Below are 14,985 nucleotides of genomic sequence, written 5' to 3'. Positions count from 1 at the left end.
AAAGCCTTCACAGCCCGTAGACATGCAGAATGTCTTATAGCACCTCCCCGTTGGAATAAAAGAAGTCTGGTATTGTCCATAAATCAATCCTGAATTTGATGTAGATGTACACTTGCATCCAGTTACAGTAACATAAATTGTCTGCACTGGAGAATTCCTTCCTCAGCTGTCTTATAGTGTACTCTTTAGAGATGCTCCCATTCTCGGTTGGTGCCTGCGTTATGGTGCGCAGAACTCTGTAGAGTCCAGTAGCTGATCTGTGCAACGACTCGAGAAGAGATACATTTGAGATCCTGATGATTCTTCCTCAGTAGCGGTTCAGAAGTAGGTTTCCAAGTATGGCAGTCCATCTGACTTCAGTCAGAAATCCAATAGGTAATTAAGGTAACTCAACGAGTATGGGGCTAGCTCCCCTTTCACCTTCCTTCACCTCTTGGTCTTCTCATCTAAACCTGAAAAAAATCACTTTAGATGGGATCTGGACTGTATTAAAGTCAATAGAAAACTCAATTAAAATGCTATCCCAGGTCACATTGGGGATACTAGGAATCAAACTGTTCTTAATAATAATCTAATATCAAATGTCAATAAAAAGGTGGAAGATTTGTATAAAAGGACCAGCTCTGTGGAAAATATACCACAGAAACTGATTGTGTCTGAGAACACTGCAAGTAAAAGATTAGACGTAGTTGAAAATACACTAAGGGCACATAACCTCAGAATACTGAACTTTCCGGTAATAAGATCAATATGGCCTCTAGAACTTTTAAAGATCTATATGAAACAGATATTAAAAATCCCTGATACAGCTTTACCGGTGATTGTGAAAGTCTATTACCTACAACAGCGTAGCCAGGTGGAAGAGCAGGATTGTTCAGGAGGACAAATATCAATGTTGGACTTAACAAATATACTAGAAATGTCTCTGGAAACAGTGATTAATCTTAGGAAACCACTACTTATGTCATTTGCTTTCTTATCTGAGACTTTTCTTTAGAAATAGACAAACTTTGTTTTATGGTCATCCAATTTGGATTTTCCCTGACGTAGTCAAAGATACTCAAACTCATCGAAAATAACTTTTAGTGATGCGTTCTGATGTACTTAAGCCTGGTGCTAGATTTATACTAAAATTTCCCTGTAAAGCTTGTGTGAGATTATATGAATGTTAACTATGTTTTTCAGGAACCGGAGCACCTCAGAGTGTTCTTAATGGCACGCTCCCCAGGAGCCATCATTACAGGCTCAGTATAAGGAATTGGTTATAGCACTATCCGGCATGTCAATCTTTTTCATTCGTGTGCTTTTCTTAATCATTATAGACGCTCTAATTTCTGCCTCCCAATATTCCTATAATTTAGATGTCTGGAAGAGATATATGGTTTGGAATATGTTGTACTTTATTATCTTTAGAAAAACCTTTTGCTTTTCTCTCATGTTAAGACGTCAAATTTTCTGTACAAGAATTTTTTTTCTTGGGATAATTTCAAAATTTGAAAATAAAGAATTAAATTTTTTTTTAAAAAAAAGAGGATTTTCCACCGGGGGCGGATTTTCAGAGCCCTGCTCGCGTAAATCCGCCCAAAACCGGGCGGATTTACGCGAGCAGGGCCCTGCGCGCGGGGAAGCCTATTTTACATAGGCCTACCGGCGCGCGCAGAGCCCCGGGACTCGCGTAAGTCCCGGGGTTTTCGGAGGGGGCGTGTCGGGGGGCGTGTCGGGGGCGGGCCCGAACCGCGCGGCGTTTTTGGGGCGTGTCGGGAGCGTTCCAGGGGCATGGCTACGGCCCGGGGCGGCCCGGGGGCGTGGCCGCGCCCTCCGGACCCGCCCCTAGGTCGCGTCCCGGCGCGCAGGAGGCCCGCTGACGCGCGGGGATTTACGCCTCCCTCCGGGAGGCGTAAATCCCCCGACAAAGGTAAGGGGGGGGTTTAGACAGGGCCGGGCGGGTGGGTTAGGTAGGGGAAGGGAGGGGAAGGTGAGGGGAGGGCAAAGGAAAGTTCCCTCCGAGGCCGCTCTGATTTCGGAGCGGCCTTGGAGGGAACGGGGGTAGGCTGCGCGGCTCGGCGCGCACCGGCTATACGAAATCGATAGCCTTGCGCGCGCCGATCCAGGATTTTAGCGGATACGCGCGGCTCCGCGCGTATCTACTAAAATCCAGCGTACTTTTGTTTGCGCCTGGAGCGCAAACAAAAGTAGGCTATTCGCGCTCGTTTTAAAATCCGCCCCCCGGTGAACAAGTCAATCTGTGGAAAAACATAGTCTGATTATTTTCTTCTTACCCCATTCCTTCTGTTCAGATAAAAGTATGTACAATATGGGGCGGATTTTAAAACGAGCGCGAATAGCCTACTTTTGTTTGCGCTCCAGGCGCAAACAAAAGTACGCTGGATTTTAGTAGATACGCGCGGAGCCGCGCGTATCTGCTAAAATCCTGGATCGGCGCGCGCAAGGCTATCGATTTCGTATAGCCGGCGCGCGCCGAGCCGCGCAGCCTACCCCCGTTCCCTCCAAGGCCGCTCCGAAATCGGAGCGGCCTCGGAGGGAACTTTCCTTTGCCCTCCCCTCACCTTCCCCTCCCTTCCCCTACCTAACCCACCCACCCGGCCCTGTCTAAAACCCCCCCTTACCTTTGTCGGGGGATTTACGCCTCCCAGAGGGAGGCGTAAATCCCCGCGTGCAAGCGGGCCTCCTGCGCGCCGGGCCGCGACCTGGGGGCGGGTACGGAGGGTGCGGCCACGCCCCCGGACCGCCCCGGGCCGTAGCCACGCCCCCGTACCCGCCCCCAAAAAGCTGCCGACACGCCCCCGAAATGCCGCGACGACCGGGCCCGCCCCCCGACACGCCCCCCTCGGAGAACCCCGGAACTTACGCGAGTCCCGGGGCTCTGCGCGCGCCGGGAGGCCTATGTAAAATAGGCTTCCCGGCGCGCAGGGCCCTGCTCGCGTAAATCCGCCCGGTTTTGGGCGGATTTACGCGAGCAGGGCTCTGAAAATCCACCCCTATATGTTCACAAGATGTTGTATTATTATCCACTGAAAAAAAGAGGTGGGGGAGGTCAAGGGAGGGAACTTCTGCACAGGACCTGATTTTCAAAAGCATTTACATACTTAAAACTGGGTTTTACATGTTAAATGTACTGTACCTGTGTTAAGTGGCTTTTGAAAATTGCTATGATATATGCTATTGAATTGTCCATAGGTTTTACCCGTGTTAAATGCACTTAACATGGGTAAATGTTATTTGAAAATTTCTATGATAGTATTTATTTATTTAACTCTTTTCTAAACCGACATTCGTGATACAAATCATACCATATCGGTTCACAAGGAACAAGGGGGTTATAACATTAACATTGAAGAAGAAGCAAAGTTACAATAAAATATATAACACAACCAGCTCATTTAACTGTTCGTTGTAAATATTTAAAATGCTATTAACCTTTTCTTTTTCCTTCCTCTCCCAGTTTAAGCATCCCTGTTTTTTGTAACTGCTTTTTTCCATACTACAGTTCCAGTTTGTTTTTTCTTTCTATGCACCACTGTTTTAATGTAAACCAGCATGATGTGATTTCATCATGAATGCCGGTATATAAAAACCTTAAATAAATAAAATAAATAAAACAAGATCGTTTGTATAAGGTAGTATGTTATATTTAGATGTGGAATTCATTTGAAAATTCACCTGATAATTTCTAGTATATACTTTGCACCTGTTTCAATGCAGGCACAAAGGTGCATGTGTACTGTGTACCTGCATTTTGCACCAAGGTCAAATATTCAAAGGAAACTCTTTGAGGAGTTTCCCTTTGAATATGAGCATGTAGTTGCATGGGTCTACAAATTCTATGGCAAGGATCATTATTCCCCTCCCTAAGCACAGATCTCTTTTACAGACTTAAACTTCTCTTGAAAACATGAGGTGGGTGAATAGTAACTTTTGTGATAGAGCCTGCCACTCGCTAAACTCTCTGGGATAGGAATTTGATTTCTCGCTCCCTTTCAGAGATGAGGCATGACACAATAGGGGTGTGCATTCGGATTGACCGCATTAGTAAAACGCAACTCATATTTTTTTTTTACTTAAAAAATTGATTCGACATAAACGATCGGATTTCCCACATATCGAACATAGATATGTTCGATATGTGGGAAATCGCGATTGTTGAGCCAAAATAAAAATTTAAACCCCCTAACCCTCCTTAATCCCCCCCCAGACTTACCACAACTCCCTGGTGATCGAGCGAGGAGTGAGGACGCCATTTCTGCAATCCTTGGCGAGAAGCATGTGACGTCGGCGGCACGTCGAGTGACGCCGGCGTCACGTGATTCCCGGCTCGATCGCGCCGGACGGCTCGTTCGGCCCAAAAAGAACTTTTGGCCAGCTTGGGGGGGTCAGGAGGCCCCCCCAAGCTGGCCAAAAGTTCTTTTGGGCCGAACGAGCCGTCCGGCGCAAACGAGCCGGGAATCACGTGGCGCCGCGTCACTCAGACGCGACGTCACGTGATTCCCGGCAAGTTCGCGCCGGACGGCTCGTTCGGCCCAAAAAGAACTTTTGGCCAGCTTGAGGGGGTCAGGAGGCCCCCCCAAGCTGGCCAAAAGTTCTTTTTGGGCCGAACGAGCCGTCCGGCGCGAACTTGCCGGGAATCACGTGACGTCGGCGTCACGTGATTCCCGGCTCGTTCGCGCCGGACGGCTCGTTCGGCCCAGAAAGAACTTTTGGCCAGCTTGGGGGGGTCAGGAGGCCCCCCCAAGCTGGCCAAAAGTTCTTTTTGGGCCGAACGAGCCGTCCGGCGTGAACTCGCCGGGAATCACGTGACGCCGCGTCACTCGACGTGCCACCGACGTCACATGCTTCTCGCCAAGGATTGCAGAAATGACGTCCTCACTCCTCGCTCGATCACCAGGGAGTTGTGGTAAGTCTGGGGGGGGGATTAAGGAGGGTGAGGGGGTTTAAATTTTTTTTTTTGCACATATGTACATATACCCAACTCATTGGATTTTTTTTTATGTCTATATTGGCCGCAAGTGGGACCCCCTTTCGGACATAAAAAATATGAACATAAAATTTTGCTCTGCACATCCCTATGACACAAGTACAGTATCTTTCTTTATTTTCACTCAAATTCACGTATGTACAAATCACAAACTCTGTTCATTGGCGTCAGACATCAAAGCATTTTAGGCATGTGAGAACTAACACAAACTAACATGAACCTGTTCAGAGAACTCAGGATCTTATACCTATCCTCCTTAGCAGCTGACTGTCACAGGATTTTAAAATAGTGCTTTCATACTGGCTTCATAGCTTTAAGATTCTGGGTTTCTTAAACAGATAATTCTTTCTGGCTTAACAATTTTTAGACTCTGCTGGCCCTGTCCAGTCAGACCCTGCCCATGGGTTGACTTCTCACTCAGCCTCCTGATCCCATTCCTATCTTATCACTCTTTCCCATTTATTTGCTTTTCTTTGATTCTTCCCTAATTTTTCCACTTACTTCTTCCTGGCCTTGCAGGCCAGCTACCTTTAAATATTACAAATCACATCATTTTCTCTCTGGGTAACAAAGCCTTTAGAGCTCCTGCTAAAGACCAGGTATCCACATTTAATGGATGGAATGCCTGCTCTCACACTTTTGTTCCCAAAAAGGCAATTGAATTCTATATGTTTATTAAAGTTGTGTAATTTCTTGGTATCTCTGATCGAAACCTTGACGATTGAAGACAGGCGAGGAAAGAATGGGTGATTTTATTGGCCCAAGATGGCCTGGTATAGATGTCTGATAAAATACCTCTTTTATTGCCTGCAATAATTGCTGCAATAATAGCTTCAATCCACGATAATGACTGCAGGTGCATGCTAAACTATTTTTTCACCTGGTATCGCAAAGAAAAAGGTGTAGTTATTTCTGACATTAAATACCATGTTAAAGTGCATTATTCTTTCACAGAATGTGGTAGGACACACCTTAATTTTCATACTAAAATTAGAATTTGCACGCTATCTTACGTTGTACTATTTATCACATGCACAATGCACGTTAGACCCCCTTAAACATGCATTCAGGTTTTAACGCAATTTGATGAATTACCTGGTTAGTGAGACAAACAACTCCACCTTGGAATGCCCTCATCCCACTCCAAGTTAGCCTGATAACCATAACCATAAAAAATTATATGGTTAACTTGGGGTCCATCAGCATGGTGGGATTTTCTAATCCCATCATTTGACTGGCTAATTCTACTCCATCTACATGGAAGTGGTCTGTAGCACTCAAATGTGCATGCTCGACATGGTGGCCAGGTTTCCAGGTGCTATGCATGATTTCTTTATACTTAAGCAATCTGGCCGCTTTGAAAATTTTGAGGATGGTGTCTATAGTGATGGTTGGCTGGTAGGTAAGACAGATGCTTCTTTCTTTACTCCATCTCTAGCTATGTGTTTGCAGCAAACGACACATTCATGGGGAGGAGGGTCTGGGGGATGTAACAACATTGCTGTCTTGACAAGTGACTTATACAGCCAGGGCCTGGCTTTCTCTCCCCATGCTCAAGAGGCCTGCTAATCTTGTGAGGCCAAACAATGCACTTGCCATAGAGCTTGGTGCGTGAGAAGCCACTACACGTTTTTTACGGGTTCACTGTAAAAACGTCCTTTTTCCAGTCCTCCCATTTGGGCCAGGAGAAATCTCACAAGTGAATCTAAGCCTTTCATTGTCCACACAGCTGGTACTTGCAGATTAGGTGTGGCTTGCTACTAATGGATCAGTCAGGATGTCAGACACAGTTTGTCTTGCCCATCACAGATGTAAAGCAGAAGCAACGGCCGGTGCATTTTGGGCTTAGCATATTCCCTGTGTCAAGGCAGATACCTTTTTGTATCTGTGGAGTACATACTGCAGAGCAGCCAGGGACATGCACATTCAGGCCATGAGCTAGAGGTTTCCTGCTAGGACAGGTGTGGCATCTCTGATGTACTGCTTAGGGTTTATAGAAACGAGTAGCCTTAGCTTGGTTGTGAAGTGCTGGAACACTTTTGGTGAAATCTCCAGACTCAGTTTATTAGTCTGGACGATGTGACCTAGATTCAGCTAATACTATATTGGTCATATAGTGTTCCAGAAAAAGATGGCAGGCACCTAGGATACGGAAATAGGCTTTTAAGGCTGAGGCTAAGCTACAGGCTTGCTTCTACTATCTTGCATCATGCTGTCATCTGGCAGAAAGATGTCAAACTGACTGTGGTGTGATTGATGCCCCATTCTGTCATTTTCCGCAAGCTTCTCACTCCCATTGCTATTTTCAATATGCTGGCAGAGGCAAGGTATAATGGTAGGAGTAATGGACGGCCGGCGCCATCTTTAAAAATGACGCAGGCCATCCAGTGCTCCTACCATGTGACAGGGGCTGGCCAATGGCATGGATACCCTGTCACATGGTAAGGGCAAAGTGCCATCAGCGCCATTTTTTTTAGTGGCAGCCAACGGCCCGAGAGCGGGAGATCGCTCCCCGGATCTCCACTGGACCACCAGGTACTTGTAAAAGGTTTGGGGGGGGGGGGGGGGGGGGGGGGGGAAGCTAAGGTATCTGTTTTAAAGGGTCAGGGTGGGTTTTTTGTTTATCGGCTCAGGTGCAGCCGATAAAAATAAAAAAGATCGGGCCGCACGAAAAAAGTTTCACGATGTGAATCGGAACCGGAATCGGAACCGATTCCGGTTCTGATTCACATCTCTAAAAGATTGTAGGCAAATTTAAGATAACTACAAATACACAAGGCTAGCTTAATGTTTTCTAACTGATAGTGAGTCTAAAAGAGGCATGTGTCACAAGACAGTTTATATACGACTGCCAACACAGTGTACATAGCTTGGCCTAGCTTGTGGCATTTGGCTTGGTGGGCCTCCCACTAGGACCCTGTCCTAGCTCTCACACGTGGGTGACATAGTAGCATAGATGTGATGGGACTCCAGCTGGGTTAGACTGCATTTTTAAATACTCAGTCAATAAGGTAGCAGTAGGTAGGCAGTGAATAAACAAGTTAGATTGTTTGTATTTTTAGTCAGTCAATAAGGTAGCAGTAGGTAGTGTGTTTATTTTTAAAAGTCTGCAGAACTGAGTGTTCTCCAGACTTTTAAAGAGCTGAGTGTTTGTATTTAATACTAACTGAGTGCTTGTATTGAAAAAAAAACAGCACAAAAAAAAACAAAAACCCACAAAAAGTAGCCAGAAGCTAGAAATAAGCTAGGAGCAGTATATACCAAAGTAAAAAAGTTGAATAGTTCAGCTCAGTTACTCACCTTGGAAAGGTGTTGAGGTAGTGTGATTGGGTTTGAATAGGGAACAACATTTGTTAATCAAGGGAGCAGTGAGTCACTCAGGCTGACTAACTGAAGTTAGACTGTATGTATTTCCCAACCCACCCACTCCTAGCTCATCCCTTAATTTATAGGCAGGTGCAACTTTCACAAAAAAAAAAAATCAACAAAAACTTTATTGAGAATTCGATCAGACCCCGGTAGGCCACTACCAGACACATAGTGAATTCACTAATACATTTAAAGGAAGTTAGACACATTCCTACTCCCATAGCAACCTAAAACTTAACTAGGAACTGATCAAAATTGAGATGAAGGCAGCAGTCCAGCAGCAAGAGGGGGGCTTCCCAGTCTTTTGCATCGTGTGTCACATGTACAATTTTTTACCCACCGGTGAGAAGTTGTACATGTGCATGCGATGCAAAGAGCTCCTGGCTCTCAGAGAACGAGTCCGATCTCTGGACCCTAGAGTGGCAGACCTGGAGGAGCTGAGGCAGACAGAGAAGTATATAGATGAGACCTTCAGGGACATAGTAGTCAAGTCCCAACTTCAAACTGGCCGCCCTCGTGCTGCCTTGGAGGAAGAAGGTCTCATGATGGGAGAGCACCAACCAGGTGTAGCAGGAAAGGATCCTGTAGCAAGGACCTGCTCTCTAGGTGATGCATTGTCCTTTCGCACTGAGGATATCTCCCCAAGGCCTTCTGCCCAGGAGGGAAGGGTTAGGTCGGCCGTCATAGTTGGTGATTCGATTATTAGGAATATAGATAGCAGGGTGGCTGGTGGGCATGAGGATCGCCTGGTAACATGCCTACCTGGTGCGAAGGTGGCGGACCTCACGCGTCACCTAGATAGGATTTTAGACAGTGCTGGGGAGGAGCCGGCTGTCGTGGTACACGTGGGCACCAACGACATAGGAAAATGTGGGAGGGAGGTTCTGGAAGCCAAATTTAGGCTCTTAGGTAGAAAGATTAAATCCAGAACCTCCAGGGTAGCATTCTCTGAAATGCTCCCTGTTCCACGTGCAGGTCACCAGAGGCAGGCAGAGCTCTGGAGTCTCAATGCGTGGATGAGACGATGGTGCAAGGAAGAGGGATTCAGTTTTGTTAGGAACTGGGGAACCTTTTGGGGAAGGGGGAGTCTTTACCGAAGGGATGGACTCCACCTTAACCAGGGTGGAACCAGACTGCTGGCGCTAACCTTTAAAAGGAGAGAGAGCAGCTTTTAAACTAGAACAAAGGGGAAAGCCGACAGTCGCTCAGCAGCGCATGGTTCGGAGAGAGGTATCTTTAAAGGATACTAATGATGCATTAGAATTAGGGCATCCCGACAGTGAGGTTCCAATAATTAGAAAAGTCGTCCAAGTGCCTGTAACTAAAAACTCACCTGAGCTAAAAAATTCTAACTTATCCCTATCAATTAAAAAGCAGAATGAAAATACAAACAAAAAACAAACTTTGAAATGTTTGTATGCTAATGCCAGAAGTCTAAGAAGTAAGATGGGAGAATTAGAATGTATAGCAGTAAATGATTACATAGACTTAATTGGCATCTCAGAGACATGGTGGAAAGAGGATAACCAATGGGACAGTGCTATACCAGGGTACAAATTATATCGCAATGACAGAGAGGAGCACTCGGGAGGAGGTGTGGCACTTTATGTCCGGGATGGCATAGATTCCAACAGGATAAACATCCTGCATGAGACTAAATACAAAATTGAATCTTTATGGGTAGAAATCCCTTGTGTGTAAGGGAAGACTATAGTGATAGGGGTATACTACCGTCCACCTGGTCAAGATGGTGAGATGGACAGTGAAATGCTAAGAGAAATTAGGGAAGCTAACCAAATTGGTAGTGCAGTAATAATGGGAGACTTCAATTACCCCAATATAGACTGGGTAAATGTATCATCAGGTCACGCTAGAGAGATAACGTTCCTGGATGGAATAAATGATAGCTTTATGGAGCAATTGGTCAGGAACTGATGAGAGAGGGAGCAATTTTAGATCTAATTCTCAGTGGAGCACAGGACTTGGTGAGAGAGGTAACGGTGGTGGGGCCGCTTGGCAATAGTGATCAAAATATGATCAAATTTGATTTAATGACTGGAAAAGGAACAGTGTGCAAATCCAAAGCTCTCGTGCTAACTTTCAAAAGGGAAACTTTGATAAAATGAGAAAAATTGTTAGAAAAAAACTGAAAGGAGCAGCTACAAAAGTAAAAAATGTCCAAGAGGCGTGGTCATTGTTAAAAAATACCATTCTAGAAGCACAGTCCAGATGTATTCCACACATTAAGAAAGGTGGAAAGAAGGCAAAACAATTACCGGCATGGTTAAAAGGGGAGGTGAAAGAAGCTATTTTAGCCAAAAGATCTTCATTCAAAAATTGGAAGAAGGATCCAACAGAAGAAAATAGGATAAAGCATGAACATTGGCAAGTTAAATGTAAGACATTGATAAGACAGGCTAAGAGAGAATTTGAAAAGAAGTTGGCTTTAGAAGCAAAATCTCACAGTAAAAACCTTTTTTAAATATATCCGAAGCAGAAAGCCTGTGAGGGAGTCAGTTGGACCGTTAGATGATCGAGGGGTTAAAGGGGCACTTAGAGAAGATAAGGCCATCGCGGAAAGATTAAATGATTTATTTACTTTGGTGTTTACTGAAGAGGATGTTGGGGAGGTACCCGTAATGGAGAAGGTTTTCATGGGTAATGATTCAGATGGACTGAATCAAATCACGGTGAACCTAGAAGATGTGGTAGGCCTGATTGACAAACTGAAGAGTAGTAAATCACCTGGACCGGATGGTATACATCCCAGAGTTCTGAAGGAACTAAAAAATGAAATTTCAGACCTATTAGTAAAAATTTGTAACTTATCATTAAAATCATTCATTGTACCTGAAGACTGGAGGATAGCAAATGTAACCCCAATATTTAAAAAGGGCTCCAGGGGCGATCCGGGAAACTACAGACCGGTTAGCCTGACTTCAGTGCCAGGAAAAATAGTGGAAAGTGTTCTAAACATCAAAATCACAGAACATATAGAAAGACATGGTTTAACGGAACAAAGTCAGCATGGCTTTACCCAGGGCAAGTCTTGCCTCACAAATCTGCTTCACTTTTTTGAAGGAGTTAATAAACATGTGGATAAAGGTGAACCGGTAGATATAGTATACTTGGATTTTCAGAAGGCGTTTGACAAAGTTCTTCATGAGAGGCTTCTAGAAAAAGTAAAAAGTCATGGGATAGGTGGCGATGTCTTTTCGTGGATTGCACGCCCCCGAAATGCCGCGACGACCGGGCCCGCCCCCCGACACGCCCCCCTCGGAGAACCCCGGGACTTACGCGAGTCCCGGGGCTCTGGCGCGCCGGGAGGCCTATGTAAAATAGGCTTCCCGGCGCGCAGGGCCCTGCTCGCGTAAATCCGCCCGGTTTTGGGCGGATTACGCGAGCAGGGCTCTGAAAATCCACCCCTATATGTTCACAAGACGTTGTATTATTATCCACTGAAAAAAGAGGTGGGGGAGGTCAAGGGAGGGAACTTCTGCACAGGACCTGATTTTCAAAAGCATTTACATACTTAAAACTGGGTTTTACATGTTAAATGTACTGTACCTGTGTTAAGTGGCTTTTGAAAATTGCTATGATATATGCTATTGAATTGTCCATAGGTTTTACCCGTGTTAAATGCACTTAACATGGGTAAATGTTATTTGAAAATTTCTATGATAGTATTTATTTATTTAACTCTTTTCTAAACCGACATTCGTGATACAAATCATACCATATCGGTTCACAAGAAACAAGGGGGTTATAACATTAACATTGAAGAAGAAGCAAAGTTACAATAAAATATATAACACAACCAGCTCATTTAACTGTTCGTTGTAAATATTTAAAATGCTATTAACCTTTTCTTTTTCCTTCCTCTCCCAGTTTAAGCATCCCTGTTTTTTGTAACTGCTTTTTTCCATACTACAGTTCCAGTTTGTTTTTTCTTTCTATGCACCACTGTTTTAATGTAAACCAGCATGATGTGATTTCATCATGAATGCCGGTATATAAAAACCTTAAATAAATAAAATAAATAAAACAAGATCGTTTGTATAAGGTAGTATGTTATATTTAGATGTGGAATTCATTTGAAAATTCACCTGATAATTTCTAGTATATACTTTGCACCTGTTTCAATGCAGGCACAAAGGTGCATGTGTACTGTGTACCTGCATTTTGCACCAAGGTCAAATATTCAAAGGAAACTCTTTGAGGAGTTTCCCTTTGAATATGAGCATGTAGTTGCATGGGTCTACAAATTCTATGGCAAGGATCATTATTCCCCTCCCTAAGCACAGATCTCTTTTACAGACTTAAACTTCTCTTGAAAACATGAGGTGGGTGAATAGTAACTTTTGTGATAGAGCCTGCCACTCGCTAAACTCTCTGGGATAGGAATTTGATTTCTCGCTCCCTTTCAGAGATGAGGCATGACACAATAGGGGTGTGCATTCGGATTGACCGCATTAGTAAAACGCAACTCATATTTTTTTTTTACTTAAAAAATTGATTCGACATAAACGATCGGATTTCCCACATATCGAACATAGATATGTTCGATATGTGGGAAATCGCGATTGTTGAGCCAAAATAAAAATTTAAAACCCCCTAACCCTCCTTAATCCCCCCCCAGACTTACCACAACTCCCTGGTGATCGAGCGAGGAGTGAGGACGCCATTTCTGCAATCCTTGGCGAGAAGCATGTGACGTCGGCGGCACGTCGAGTGACGCCGGCGTCACGTGATTCCCGGCTCGATCGCGCCGGACGGCTCGTTCGGCCCAAAAAGAACTTTTGGCCAGCTTGGGGGGGTCAGGAGGCCCCCCCAAGCTGGCCAAAAGTTCTTTTTGGGCCGAACGAGCCGTCCGGCGCAAACGAGCCGGGAATCACGTGGCGCCGCGTCACTCAGACGCGACGTCACGTGATTCCCGGCAAGTTCGCGCCGGACGGCTCGTTCGGCCCAAAAAGAACTTTTGGCCAGCTTGAGGGGGTCAGGAGGCCCCCCCAAGCTGGCCAAAGTTCTTTTTGGGCCGAACGAGCCGTCCGGCGCGAACTTGCCGGGAATCACGTGACGTCGGCGTCACGTGATTCCCGGCTCGTTCGCGCCGGACGGCTCGTTCGGCCCAGAAAGAACTTTTGGCCAGCTTGGGGGGGTCAGGAGGCCCCCCCAAGCTGGCCAAAGTTCTTTTTGGGCCGAACGAGCCGTCCGGCGTGAACTCGCCGGGAATCACGTGACGCCGCGTCACTCGACGTGCCACCGACGTCACATGCTTCTCGCCAAGGATTGCAGAAATGACGTCCTCACTCCTCGCTCGATCACCAGGGAGTTGTGGTAAGTCTGGGGGGGGGATTAAGGAGGGTGAGGGGGTTTAAATTTTTTTTTTTGCACATATGTACATATACCCAACTCATTGGATTTTTTTTATGTCTATATTGGCCGCAAGTGGGACCCCCTTTCGGACATAAAAAATATGAACATAAAATTTTGCTCTGCACATCCCTATGACACAAGTACAGTATCTTTCTTTATTTTCACTCAAATTCACGTATGTACAAATCACAAACTCTGTTCATTGGCGTCAGACATCAAGCATTTTAGGCATGTGAGAACTAACACAAACTAACATGAACCTGTTCAGAGAACTCAGGATCTTATACCTATCCTCCTTAGCAGCTGACTGTCACAGGATTTTAAAATAGTGCTTTCATACTGGCTTCATAGCTTTAAGATTCTGGGTTTCTTAAACAGATAATTCTTTCTGGCTTAACAATTTTTAGACTCTGCTGGCCCTGTCCAGTCAGACCCTGCCCATGGGTTGACTTCTCACTCAGCCTCCTGATCCCATTCCTATCTTTATCACTCTTTCCCATTTATTTGCTTTTCTTTGATTCTTCCCTAATTTTTCCACTTACTTCTTCCTGGCCTTGCAGGCCAGCTACCTTTAAATATTACAAATCACATCATTTTCTCTCTGGGTAACAAAGCCTTTAGAGCTCCTGCTAAAGACCAGGTATCCACATTTAATGGATGGAATGCCTGCTCTCACACTTTTGTTCCCAAAAAGGCAATTGAATTCTATATGTTTATTAAAGTTGTGTAATTTCTTGGTATCTCTGATCGAAACCTTGACGATTGAAGACAGGCGAGGAAAGAATGGGTGATTTTATTGGCCCAAGATGGCCTGGTATAGATGTCTGATAAAATACCTCTTTTTATTGCCTGCAATAATTGCTGCAATAATAGCTTCAATCCACGATAATGACTGCAGGTGCATGCTAAACTATTTTTTCACCTGGTATCGCAAAGAAAAAGGTGTAGTTATTTCTGACATTAAATACCATGTTAAAGTGCATTATTCTTTCACAGAATGTGGTAGGACACACCTTAATTTTCATACTAAAATTAGAATTTGCACGCTATCTTACGTTGTACTATTTATCACATGCACAATGCACGTTAGACCCCCTTAAACATGCATTCAGGTTTTAAACGCAATTTGATGAATTACCTGGTTAGTGAGACAAACAACTCCACCTTGGAATGCCCTCATCCCACTCCAAGTTAGCCTGATAACCATAACCATAAAAAATTATATGGTTAACTTGGGGTCCATCAGC

Source organism: Rhinatrema bivittatum, chromosome 2, assembly GCF_901001135.1.
Source record: "Rhinatrema bivittatum chromosome 2, aRhiBiv1.1, whole genome shotgun sequence".
NCBI lineage: Eukaryota > Metazoa > Chordata > Amphibia > Gymnophiona > Rhinatrematidae > Rhinatrema > Rhinatrema bivittatum.
Note: the sequence above shows the minus strand (reverse complement) of the source record.